Source organism: Myotis yumanensis, unplaced genomic scaffold (assembly GCF_028538775.1).
Source record: "Myotis yumanensis isolate MYYU_CA2020_CCGP unplaced genomic scaffold, mMyoYum1.0.hap1 SCAF_1, whole genome shotgun sequence".
NCBI lineage: Eukaryota > Metazoa > Chordata > Mammalia > Chiroptera > Vespertilionidae > Myotis > Myotis yumanensis.
In genome coordinates this window covers 196,720,032-196,734,229 of record NW_027223752.1, presented here as the reverse complement: position 1 = coordinate 196,734,229, position 14,198 = coordinate 196,720,032, and the positions used below count along the sequence as shown (strand labels likewise).

The 14,198-nt window shown below is 40.1% G+C and overlaps 1 long non-coding RNA gene across 1 annotated transcript in view; it reads left to right on the top strand.

The window, feature by feature from the left end:
• The window catches only part of LOC138995094 (uncharacterized), a 19,741-nt gene extending 5,543 nt beyond the window's left edge, over positions 1-14,198 (top strand). Inside the window, exons 2-3 of the long non-coding RNA XR_011468509.1 lie at positions 4,250-4,407; positions 14,048-14,198. This is a non-coding gene — a long non-coding RNA (uncharacterized lncRNA). The remainder of the gene's footprint in view (positions 1-4,249; positions 4,408-14,047) is intronic.

Below are 14,198 nucleotides of genomic sequence, written 5' to 3'. Positions count from 1 at the left end.
CTCTAATTATTAGTTTGACACAAAGTCCAAATAATCTGCCTTCAATGAGAAGAGAGTATAGTGATGAGATCATGAATTTCAGTAACTGAAAGATAAGTTTGAGCTTACACCCAGATTCTGTCACTTGTTCCTTTTGGGTAAACACTAGTGAAATAAAAATGAGCATAGAAGTAAGTTCTTACATACAACTGCCACCAACCAGATGTAGGCTCTTCTTCCTCAAGCAAGGGAGGTGTGTTTGGTTAGGCAAGTTCAGGTTCTTGGGCTATGACTATGTATATTTTTTTCTTTCCTTCTCAGTAATAAATTGAATTTACAGAACAATAGTCGGTGACCATCTCAGCACCAAAGTTGTCATCTTGGGTGCTATGGCAGTACTTATTTTCTTATTTGCCCAGAGAAAAGCCCTGTTTGACAGCTGTGGGTTTTGTATGCACAGTTATCCCCCATGTTTTCAAACTTCACTGTAGGCCATTTGCCTTTTACAAAAGACCTGCATTCGTACCTGTTTTCACTAATCGAAAGATATCTGAAGAGAATTTTTGCTTTTGTGAAAAAAAGTGAAAATCAAAAATAGCACTAAGCATTTGTTTTGTGCCTTCAGAGAGGCAGTCAACACCCTGAGCAACAAGAGGTCCCTGACAAACGCCTTCCCTGGGTACTACACTCAGCTAACTCTGCATCAAGCCATCAGAGCTTTGAGCTGTGTCTGCGAGCATCTGGGCTTTATCTCGATTTATTTTGTGCATTTGTTAGCAAATTGCTTCTTTGCTTTCCACCATTTCAGCTTATAAAAGCTTTCACAGGAAGACTCTACATTTGGATAGTGTGGGAAACCTCTACTCCTGACCTCATCTTGTCCCTGGAGAAGAAAATAATAACAAAGAGTTTGTCCAGTCTCCATTTATATATACCTCACCCACTTCCAAAACACACACACACACACACACACACACACACACACCTCCTTTCTAGGAAGAAATGGAGGACAAGAATTGTTTTCCTGGGAACCAGACCAACACACACACTCTGACTCAAAAAATACAGGAAGGGTATAACGCCCACTCTTGTTCTCCATAGAGTAAAAGGGCTTGAACTGAAGCATTCCTTCTCTTTTCCAATGTAAGTTGGTTCTTTCTTTCCTTTAGTAGCCTTGGGAAAGATAAGCAACTGCCTGTACTACCCCATACTTCTGCCAGTGGTTTCCATTTCCAGAAAAAAACAAAGTTTAAGGAAGGTGTCTTTGGCCTGAGACCTCATAAATTGCCTCAGCAAAACATTAAAATGTTATATTCTATTAATATGTAATTTGCTCTTTAATAACCCAAATTTATCTCCTCATTCCTCCCTTCCTGACCTGAATAGCTATGAAGATACCTCCACCCCATATCTGAACCTCCTTCACTCTTAGCCTGACAAAGTTTATGGTTGGGCAAGAGTCCCTGTTGACTACATTGCTTGGCCTAAGTCTTAAAAATTGAATACTTAATGGTTTGTATTTTAGATTGAATAGAAGCTCTTTGTGAATATATTAACAACTGAATCAAAATAGTATATAAGCAATTAAAATATATCTTGCCCTGGCTTGTTTTTCTCAGTGGTTAGAGTGTCAGCCCACGGACCGAAGGGTCATGGTTTGATTCCTGGTCAAGGGCACTCACCTGGATTGCAGGCTTGATATCCTGTTGGTAAATGTTTCCCTCCACGTCCCGCGTGGTTCAGGGTTCAGGATCTGGAAGAAGAGCCGACACAAATGAAAGAGAAAAGACACGAGATAATTTGGGAATATTGGGGGCCAGGCAGGTAAGTCCAACTCAGGAGGAAGGACTTCCACCGGTGCTCAGGCCGTACCAACCTTTTATAGTCAGAGGTAAACTGGGCAGTGGTCACCATAGTTACACAGTTCTTGTGAGTTTCACTTGTTTTGACCATAGTTACACTTCCTGCACTTCCCTCAGCCCATTAGCTTCCCAGATAAGATCTAGGGAGTGTTATAAGGTCAAGCCTAATTATGCTAAGAGGACTGTGCCCTCTAAGCTGGGACTTGTTTGTGACTTTGCCAACAGGTCAGTCCGAGGCTTAACCCTATATCAGTTCCCCACAATATCCGGCTCTGGCCACCAGAAGCAACCAATAGATGTGTCTCTCTCACATCAATGTTTTTCTACTCTCCCTCTCCTCCCTCTATTCCACTCTCTCTAAAAAATCAATGGGAAAAATATCCTAAGGTGAGAATATTTTGTTAATCCTCACTCAAGGATTGATTATATGTATATACTAGTATATACATATATATTTCTAATTGATTTCAGAGAGTAAGGGAGAGGGAGAGAGAGATAGAAACATCAATGATGAGAGAGAATCGTTAATTGGCTGCACTCGTTCATAGGTCGACACTCAACCACTGAGCCACGCCTGCTGGGATATATATATATATATATATATATATATATATATATATATTTCATAGCTGTATTAGTCCTTAGAATTTTATGCTGTCTTTTAACTGTCTACCTTCTAAAATTTTTGTACAAATTGTTTTTTGCAGATAATTGTTACATTTACTGCTTTTAATACTTCTGACTTTCAGAATTGGATGAGGTGAACATGTATTAAATGGTTGTTTTACCACTATGTGAAATGCTAATGATTGGTTTGATTTTATTTGTAGGAAATAGAACGGATCTTTTTCTTTTAAAGAGAATAATAACATATTCATTTTGGTTTCAGTAAGATTAAGGTGATATTATACATTACAGATGTTAAACTTTCCAGAGTTTATGCTAACTTGAGAACTGTGAGACCCTTTAAGGTTTTGTATATTTTTAAATAAATAAAGGGCTGAATTTAGGGTTTAATTTCATGTCACTTGTCTATACAGTATTTTAATTGACATGGTTGGATAAATATACATGTTACAACTATCTCAACGTACTCAAAAATAATAAAGGACTTTAACCAGGAAACAAATGGTGATTCAGACTTCTATAAATATAGTTGGCTCAGGCATTTGCTCTTCTGGGTATCATTTTTAACTTTCTGGAAGAACTATAACTTTCTGAGACAGGATTATTACATGGAAAATCCCTAAGGGGTAAAGCTATAGGAAGCAGAGAATGATATATTACAACACACACTTACCTCATGCACTATTGTGCATCATTTTCCCAGGATGTAGTTAACAGTTTTATTTTTCCCTTACTTTATTTTAAAATCCCCTTCACTCTCTGGTCTACACCATCTTCAGACAATTATATTAGAAATTTAGGATTGACGGTCAGAACTGAAGATACTTTCTAACCCGGTCTCTTCCACTCTGCTTTCATTTCTTCAGTGTCAATTTTCTAATTTATAAAGCACTGACTGACAGGATGAAATAGGATTTTATAGCAAAGCAGAATTGCCTAGATTCAAATGTCAGTTCTGCTGGACACTGGGGAACTTATATACTATCTCTGCACTTCACTTTTATACTTGGAAAATGGGGATAATACTGTATCAAATTTATACAGACAGTAGGCACATTGAAAAAGGTGTTTGTGAAGGACTCATTACAATACGCCACTGGTAGTCAGCACTATGCAAGTGTGAACTTTTATCATTATTATTCCTGCATTCACTTTCTAATTCAATAGCAGAAAAGGCTAGTACAGTGGATATGGCTTATGAGCAGTGAGTAGGCAGAAATGAGCTGTTTAGTTGAATTCTTAATGATCCAGAGGCAGTAAAGCTTACAATTTTGTAAGTATAACAGTCGTGATTTTACCCACTAAGAATTGCTATTGAGAGCTGGCTATGCTTAGACTACTTTTCTTGAGAGGACATTCCTAGAAATTATGTTTAAGTTTTCCTTTCCATTGTCTCAGAAAGCTCCATCAGGCCCAGCTGGCATGGTTCAGTGGTTGAGCATTGACCTATGAACCAGGGGGTCTCGGTTCGAATCCCTGTCAGAGCATATGCCAGGGTTGCGGCTGGATCCCCAGGGTGGGGTGTGCAGGAGGCAGCAGATCAATGATTCTCTCTCATCACTGATGTTTCTATCTCTTTTTCCCTCTCCCTTCCTCTCTGAAATCAATAAAAAAGTATATTAAAAGAAAGAATGCTCCATCAGGATGCCCACTACTGCCACTATAGACCTACCTATAGGTGCAAGTAAATCTTCAGTGCATGTCTGCATTTGTCCTCTTCTCTAGCTGTCTTACTATCCTATATAATAAAAGCCTAATATGCAAATTGTCCCCTCATCCAGGAATTTGACCTCTTGCTATAATGTGTGCTGACCACCAGGGGGCAGTGAGGAACATGGAGGGCATCAGTGACATGGTGCTGGCAGTGGGTGGCAGTAGAGGCGCTGCTGGCCCCGATGGGCCCCGATGAGAACAGGACCATGGCAGGATGGTGGAGCAGGTGAGTGGGCAGCGCCAGGCCAAGGCAGGTGCGAGTGGGGTCCGATCACCCCACTGATGGCCCCGCAGATGGCGACCAGTGGCGGTGGCTGGTGGCAGGGCTTCCGCCTGGCTCCCAGGCACTGAGCCAGACGGGGCCCAATCATTCAGCCAGGGGGTAGGGGGCGTGGGGGCTCAGGGGCCCAGGTTCTGCCCAGGACCCAGAGTTCAGCTGGGACCTGCCCTCCCATGCCACACACTCACGCTTTGATTTCCGTCCAGGCCTAGGGACCGCATCCATGCACGAATTTTGTGCACCGAGCCTCTAGTTCTCTTATAACACCTCAACACCCAAAGCTCCCACAGACTCCATTGCTTATTACACTGTTTACATTTGCTTTTACCAAATTTGCTCTCAGGAATTTTGAAGCTGTTCTAGTGCCTTGGACATAGAAACTTTTACCACAGACACAGCTGAAGAAATTGTAACTTCTGTTCTGTTGAGAATTTATTTGCTTTCCCCAAAAAAGTATACTATGGATTGCTGAGTTAAAAGCTGGTTTTGATTTATTAGGCCTCATGTTATAATCTTTAGCAGATATCTAACAAGGGGATGTAAGTAAGACACACATATCATTGCAAATTGGTTGACTGTCAGGACCATATAGGCACAGATGTTGTTTTTTTCTGAAACTGTTGTAAATGAGGAGTGTTGGTGGTCTGAGAGTGAAGCCGAACATCTGGCTTCAGAATTAAAATAATTTTATTCAAGTTTGCTTAATGTAAAACTGTTTCTTTTTACTTTTCCCAGTTTCATTCCAGCTGAACACTAACTGAGTCTGTTTTCATGGGCACATTTTAGGGAGTGTTGCTTGCAATAAAAACCAACACAATTCATCAGAAAACTCCACAATATTGAAGCCAGTGCCATTTCCTATTTCATTTCTAAACTTTTGTGTGGTTCCTGCTTTTTAAATTTTGGTAAAATATTCATTAAATATTTTATTTTGTGCCATTATGCAGTAATTTCACCATCAGTTCCTAGAAGTCAGAAAGAAAAAGTGAAAACAACATTTTTAAGTGTAACAAAGAAATTCATTCCATGATGAAATAGAATTTATTATAGCACATATTGCAGAGCTAATGAAACCAAGGTGACCCTAGAATGAAAGCTGCCTTTCCTTGATAAGACTCTGAGCTGATAATATTAATAATAACACTGCATTTGAATTTATCCCCCCAAGCCTGCGGCATGTGGGTCTGTGATTAAATGTACTCTCTACATAGGTTTGAGAATTGAAACCCAGATATTAAAGCTACAGTAAAATTATTCCAGGTTGGTATGAATACTGATATCTGAGAGATACAAATACAAATATTTACTAAAGAAAAGTATTTTAAATATGGGTCTTTAAAAATTCCAATATTTACACAATTATTACCATACAATAAAACTACATGACATAGAAGGAAAATGCCCATTATAAAAAAGAGAGTTTTAGAAGCAAAGATAATAGATGTAAATCTTCCAATATGTCAGTTGTTAGATGTATCAGACAATTGAAATTTTCCTATATAATAAAAGCCTAATATGCTAAGTGTCCAACCATTTGTTTCACCATTCTACCAGTCACTATAACATTCACTGACCACCTGGGGTGGTAGGTTAGCTTGCTGCTGGGGTCTGGCCAATGGGGACTGGTCGAGATGGGCAGGACATGCCCTGGAGCCCTTCTGTGGTCCCTCCCTGTCTGGTCAACCTCCTGTGGTCCCTCCCCAGCTGTCTGGCCCTGATCAACCCTGATTGGGACTGGATGAGACAGCCCTGATCAACCCCAATTGGCCCCGATTGGGACTGGGTGAGAGGGACCTGGCATGCCCTGACAAATCTATGCACTGGGCCTCTAGTGTATAAAATATTTTCAGAAATAAAATATAAGAAGTCAAACTATCAAATTGATTATCTATGTAGCTATAATAAAACACTAAAATAACATTTTAAAAATAAAATTATTGAAATAAAAAATTCAATAAACTGGCCAATAGCAAAATAGTGAAACTGAGGAGCAATAAAAAACTGAACAGTTTTAAAAAAGGACTACAGCAAGAAAGAATATGAAAGAAAAGAGTAAGAGATGTAGACAGTAAGATAAAATGAGAAATTCTAATAGAATTTTTATCCCTCCTCTCTATGTCTTACTAATTCTTTAATTTTTAATAAAATATTTCTTTTAATTTTGCTATTTAATATTTAATATAGAAATTCTGATCTATGTCTAGTTATGGCTTTGATTCTAAAAATTTTCCTTACATATTCTCAGTCCCTATATAGAGCAGTCAACGTTTAATTGTTTAGAAAACTAATTTATACAATCCTAAAGAAAAAGTCCACCTTTTTTCTTCTAGAGACAATAGACAATGTCAACAGGCAATATGTACTCTGTCTCTTCCAGCTGAAATAAATAACATAGAATTCCAGGGCCATTTTATATCTGAAGAAGACAATTTAAGACATAATATGTCGTCCTGCATTTCTCTTTGTTTTATTCATTTGTGAGCTCCCCGAAGACAGACAGAAGCCACCTGCTCTCCTTTTTTTGTTTGTTTTGTTTTGTTTCTAATTTTGACTAATATAGTGATAGAAATATAGATCCACATGTTCATTAATCAATTGATGGTAACAAGAGAACCAGCTATAGAAAAGCATGGTTTAGAAAAACAGTATTTTTTAATGATTCTTTAAGAATTCTATTTATTTATATGTTTTGTAGATTTTAATATGTTTAAGTGTTGCCATTCTAAATAGAACATGTACAAATTTAAATCATATAGATTTTGACTTATATTCTTCTTCCCTATAAGAAATTCTAATTTTTACTCTTCTTTCTTTGGGTTCTTTATAAGCAATAAATATCCCAAGATATATCACCTACAATTGGTATATATATATATATATATATATATATATATATATATATATAGTAAAATATTATATGGTTACTGAATTTATCAAACATTTTGTATACTTTATAAAATTGTTTACTTAATTAGAAATGGGTCATTTAAAATAATGCATGAGTGGGCCATTGGTTTGCTAAATTAATTACTATTACAAGAAAAGTGACTACATATTATTTGTTATAATATAAGACTGTTGCTGTGAGAAACCACCTACAGTTTTAATCTTGAATACCTATTCCTTATTTCTCCATTTTGGTTTTAAAAGTGTCATGTAGTTGTATTTATCTGAGCAACTGTCTTATAGTTTGTTTTAGGTGAGCATGAGATACTCAAAACTACCACATTTTCTCATAAATATTGAGAGTATGCCAAACTCAATTATTCAACTGCTAATTTCAATAAATTGAGATTTCCTAGTTTTAAGTCAGAGCTTTGATGGTTATTATAAAAGTAGAATAGTTGAGAGTTGAATAGGACCTGGTTGTCAAAATCACATGAGATTATAGTATTTATCAATAACTTTCACACCATTTGTACATCAAATGTTTTACATCAATTCTACATTTTAAATAAGTCCATGTGAACTCTTCCATGTCAACTATAGGAAATATTTAATATTTTTAAAGCCCAAAGTATTATTTTTATGCTGATTAAGTCAAGAATTACAAGTGCAGTGCCAATTCTTTCTGAATCAAAACACTGGTAACATGATTTGAAAATTATATATATATGAAAAAGAATAAAGCATATTAATTCATGCATTAATTGGTTGTGAAATTTCTTTATTGTAGAAAAATGTAAAATAGCTTTCTCATTTCAAAATATTGTGTGCTTTTCTATTTTGGAAGAATAAATTTCCTATTTGCATAATTTATTTGAGTAGATAAACACAGTTGACCAAATCAAAGAGAATAAAAATTACAATGAAAGCAATTATACTAAGGTAGAGAATTAATCTAAATTATTTTTATACTTAAAATATGGCATTCTAAAATTTTAGAATTTGATGCACAAACAGCATTTTGAAATACGTAGAATATTTTATTTCACTTTGGAGAATGTCTTGAGAACCTGAGGAGCATTTATCTAATGTATGGTAAGGTGTGTGTAATTGAGAAAACAAATAAACAATGAACTTTGGCCCAGGAAAAAATAAAAAGATTTACTCCATCTGGCTTAAAAGACCCAGTCTCAATTCTACAGCATGGATATATTCTTTTCCTTTTGGAACAGTTGAAGTGTAGATTTTCTTCCTGGAAACTCAGTATCTTTAATCAGCTTTCATTAAATGCTTTTCTGTTAGGAGATTAATGAATAAATACTTCAGTCACTAGGTCACATACAATTGAATGATGTGAGGCCATTATTAAAAGACCACCAGAGTGCTAACAGGTATTATTTCCTGTATTTTCCATTCTATAAACAATAATTGAAAACTCGAACTATTGAGAAAAAATTTGATCCAACCTTCCTTCAGTCAAGGTCATCATAGCAGTTTGAACAAATTTCTATGTTTATTTTTTTAATATTTGTCTGTTGATATAGCAAGACTATTAATATTAAATACAAGGGCATATTCATCTCTGTGTCTCCAGGGCTCAGAACTAAGTGAGCCCTATGAATAGGTAGTCACGTGCCCCATAACAAAAGGTGACTTCTTCATTGGAGCTTCCCTTTATCACCTCAGCCCACTTAATCAAGCCTTAGAACACTCTTAAACTGCAAGTTGATTTTCTTTAATTAAGTTTTTTTTATTAGGCTTCTAGAGGCCCAGTGCATGAAATTCGTACCTGGCAGGGGTGTGTCCCTCAGCTCAGCCTGCACCTTTTCCAATCTGGGACCCCTAGAGGGATGTCTGACTGCCTGTTTAAAACCAATCCCACTGGGATCTGGCCTAAACGGGCAGTCAGACATCCCTCTCATAATGTAGGACTGCTGGCTCCCAACTGCTCACCTGCCTGCCTGCCTGATTGCCCCTAACCGCTTCTACCTGCCAGCCTGATCACCACCTAACCACTCCCCTGCCAGCCTGATCAATACCTAACCACTCTCCTGCCAGCCTGAGCAACACCTAACTGCCCTCCCCTGCAGGCCTGGTCACCCCTAACTGCTCTCACCTGCTGGTCTGGTCCCCCCCAACTGCCCTCCCCTGCCAGCCATCTTGTGTCCACATGGGAGCAGCCATCTTGTGTGTCGGAGTGATGGTCAATTTGCATATTACCTCTTTATGATAGTTACATAACTTTCTCAAAACTATTCTTTTCTTATTTAAATGTTAAGGTACTTATAGATTTGTATGAAGTGATAAAAAATAATACAAGATCCTAAGTGCCCTTTACCTAGTTTTCTCCAATGGTAACATCTTGCAAAACTGTGGTATAATATTAACACCACAATATTAATATCTAGGATACAGAATATTTCTATCACCACAAGATCCCTCCAGGTATCCTTTTATAGCTTCACCTACTTCACTACAGTTCCTTCCTTAAATCTAAATTCTAAAGAATGTTCATAATCATTAGTCCTCGTGGTCAGGATGTCTGCTTCTTCCTGTTAACTTTACAGTTGTTTATAAGAGAATGCTGGTTTAGCCCAGTCCAAAGACTATTTTTACCCAGTTAAAGATTCCAAAGGGTTCAAGGAGTAAGACGCACAAAGCATTTCCTCTGGACTGATGTCTCCGACTGCATTTTGCAATGGTTGTTTATTTAATTTTTTACATTATACTAGTAAATGAAATAATATAGCCTTTGACTTTTGAGATTTACTCTTTTTACTCCACATAAATCTCTGGACATTTTCCCAAATTGTTTGATGTATCAATAGCCTGTTTCTTGTTATTGCTCTGCAGTGAATCTTGGATAAAAGGGTTTTTTCCATAACTAAGAATGATTAATGCCAGAGGGAGAAGTGCTATAGCAAGTGCTCTGATGTAGGCCAGACTCCAGGTAAAGAGAAGAGGTCTGACTGAAAGTTGATTCAGTGTACATAAAAATTCTGACTGAAGCCACCCACATCTAACTAAATACAAAAGGCTGGACATTGCTGGGAATATTTTGAGCAAATATCACCATCTACAGCAGCAGAATTTTACAACAGCTTCATTATGTGATATAAAAAGTAAAAGTAATTGGGTCATCCTAACCTTCCTTACTTCAGATTATACAGAATTAGTAGTATGACTCATTTTTTAAAAATGTAATGTATCTAAAACGAGGCATTCTGACATCATGATTGATAATATTGTCTGTGTCAAAGTCACGATGTCTAAGATATGAAATAACTTCAAAGTAAATCAGTGAGTTGATTGTAATCTCTGTCTAGAACAGGGGTGGGGAAAATCTGGCCTGAAGGCTGAATAAGGCCTGCAAAATCATTTGGTCTGGCTCTGCGAAGACATTAGGGGTGAGTTAATTAAATGTTTGAGCAAATATCAAATTTTTAAGTTGATAAATTTGTATGGCTCATGAATGATGTTATAAATATCCAAATGGCCGTTGGCAGAAGAAAGGTTCCCCAACCCTGGTCTAGATGGTGACCTAAATGCTGGATTCAAATTACATTTTTCAGAAACGTGGGTTCTAAGAGCATGAGGAACTAAGTATAGAGTTATGGGAAATCCTTAGTCAGTGAAAGGTAGTGGAGCCTTTGAAATTAATACATTTGTGGTAAAAAAAGAAAAAAAAAAGGTGTAGACACTAGTTAACTCTTCTTTTATGGCAGAGAGCAAGTCAAGGATTATTATCTGTGATTTATGAGATTGGTCTCCAGTAGCATGCATGCACTCCACAGAGCAGCAAAGTCAATAAAATGTGATTCAAGAAAAAAATATATTATTCGTATTTCTCTCTGTGTGTCTCTGTCTCTCTCTTCATTTATATATATGTACTAGAGGCCTGGTGCATGAAATTCATGCATGGGGGTGGGGGGGGTCCCTCAGCCCAGCCAGCACTCTCTCGCAATCTGGAACCCCTTGGGGGATGACCGACTGCCAGACATCCCTCTCAAAATCTGGAACTGCTAGCTCCTAACCGCTCACCTGCTTGCCTGCCTCATCGCCTCTAACCACTCGCCTGCTTGCCTGATTGCCCCTAACCCCTATGCCTGCCTGCCTGATCACCCCTAACTGCCTCTGGTTGCCTGCCTGATTGCCTCTAACCACCTCTGCCTTGGCCCCTGCTGCCACTGTGGCTTCATCCGGGAGGACATCCAGAATGACATCCAGAAGGTCATTTGGCTGTCTGGTCTAATTAGCATATTATGCTTTTATTATAATAGACCAGAGGCCCAGTGCATAGATTCATGCACTGGTAGGGGCCCTCAGCCTGGCCTGTGCCCTCTCGCAATCTGGGACTCCTCGGGGATGTCGGAGAGCCAGTTTCGGCCCAATCCCTACAGGCCAGGCTGAGGGAACCCACTGGTGCCAAATCAGTACACCCAGCCTCTAATATATATATGAGATCTTTGGTTAATCTCTTTCTGAACTCTCCTCCTTCCTCTTCCCTCTGAGATTCATTAGTCTGTTCCATATTTCCATGCCTGTGGTTTCTGCTCCTACATTAAGTGTCTGCCCCATGGTGGTCAGTGTGCATCATAGCTATCGGCCAGTTGGGCAGTCAGCTGGTCACTTAGACTTTTATATATATAGACTAGAGGCCCGGTGTACAAAAATTTGTGCACTCAGGGGGGTGGGGAGGGGAGTCCCCCAGCCTGGCCTATGCCCTCTCGCAGTCTGGGACCCCTCGGGAGATAATGACCTGCTGGCTTAGGCCTGCTCCCGGGTGGCAGAGGGTACATCCAATCCCTCGGTGCAGCCCCTGGTCAGGCTCAGAGCAGGGCTGATTGGGGAGTTGGGGCACCGCCCCCTGTCACTCACAGAGCAGGGCCAATCAGGGGGTTGGGGCGCTGCCCTCTGTCACTCACAGAGCAGGGCCCATCAGGGGGTTGGGGCTCTGTACCCTGTCACACACAGAGCAGGGTCGATCAGGGGGTTGGGGAGCTCCCCCCTGTCACTCACAGAGTAGGGCCGAAGGGGAGTTGGGGCACCGCCCCCTGTCACACACAGAGCAAGGTGGATCAGGGGGTTGGGGCGCTGCACCCTGTCACACTCAGGGCAGGGCCAATGAGGAGGTTATGGCTCTACCCTGTCACACACAGAGCAGGGCCCATCAGGGGGTTGGTGCGCTGTACTCTGTCAAACACAGAGCCACAGGGCAATCAGGGGATTGGGGAGCTCCCCCCTATCAGGCACAGAGCAGGGCTGATCGGGGGTTGGGGCGCCTTCCCCTGTCACAAACAGAGCAGGGCGGATAGGGATGTTGTGGCCCCGCCCCCTGTCACACACAGAGCCTCAGGGCGATCAGGGGGTTTGGGCGCTTCCCCCTGTCATGCTGATCCCGGTGCCGGGAGCCTCGCTGCTCCGCTGATCCCGGTGCTGGGAGGCATATTACCCTTTTACTATATAGAATAGAGGCCTGGTGCATGGGTGGGGGCCGGCTGGTTTGCCCTGAAGGGTGTCCTGGATCAGGGTGGGGGTCCCCACTGGGGTGCCTGGCCAGTCTGGGTGAGGGGCTGAGGGCTGTTTTCCGGCTGGCGAGTGACTAAAGCTCCCTACCGCTCCTTGTTTTCTTTTTTTATTCTGGGCCAGCTTTAGCTCTGAGGCCTCGCTGCTGAAAACATGGATACAATGTTGCGGTCCGGCTGGCTTTCAGTCCGGCTGGTTTCTGGGGTTTTGTTTAGCTTCTTATTTGCAACATAGTACATAGTTGCTTAGAGTTGCAGCTGAGAGGCCGGCAAGTTAGGCGGGGAACGTTGGAGTCCGCAGTCACTGAAGCAAGCAAGCCTCCCTGCTGGCTTCAGTGCATGGCTGCCGGCCACCATCTTGGCTGACAGTTAATGTGCATAAGGATATCCTGATTAGCCAATGGGAAGGGTAGGGGTCGTACGCTAATTACCATGTTTCTCTTTTATTAGTGTAGATAGCAATTATTTATAATTATATATATACTATATATAAGGACAAAAATTAAAAAATATTAAGCCTACTTCAGTACAATTACAGATTCACACTGACATCTTTTTTAAAATTTATCTTTATTGTTGAAAGTATTACAGATGTCCCTTTGGTTCCCCCCCCCCCTGCCCCCGATTGATCTTCTCCACCTTGTGCCTGCCCCTCCCAAACCTTCACCACACTAACACTGGCATCTTATTTTGTCCTTATGTCAGATGACCATGAGTCATGTATGATAGCACCACAAATATTCCGAGGAAACAGGAATTCTAAGGAAGACAGAGGAGTTGATGATGGCACTCTTAATTGTTTTTGTTGTTTTAATTGAGATATAATTGACATAAAACATTATATTAGTTTCAAGTATACAGCAAAGTAATTCACAGATGTTTATATTGTAAAATGATCACAATAAGTTCCTAGCTAACATTCATTACCATAAATAATTATCATTCTAATCATATAACAAAGATAAATTAAAACCTTTTAAGGGGCTGCCCTGACTGGTTTGGCTCAGTGGATAGAGCAGCCGTGGGCAAACTACGGCCGGTGGGCCGGATCTGGCCCATTTGAAATGAATAAAACTAAAAAAATAAGACCGTACCCTTTTATGTAATGATGTTTACTTTGAATTTATATTAGTTCACACAAACACTCCATCCATGCTTTTGTTCCGGCCCTCCAGTCCAGTTTAAGAACTCATTGTGGCCCTCGAGTCAAAAAGTTTGCCCACCCCTGGGATAGAGCATCAGCCTGCGGACTCAAGGGTTCCAGCTTCGATTCCAGTCAAAGGCATGTACCTTGGTTGCGGGCACATCCCCAGTAGGGAGTGTGCA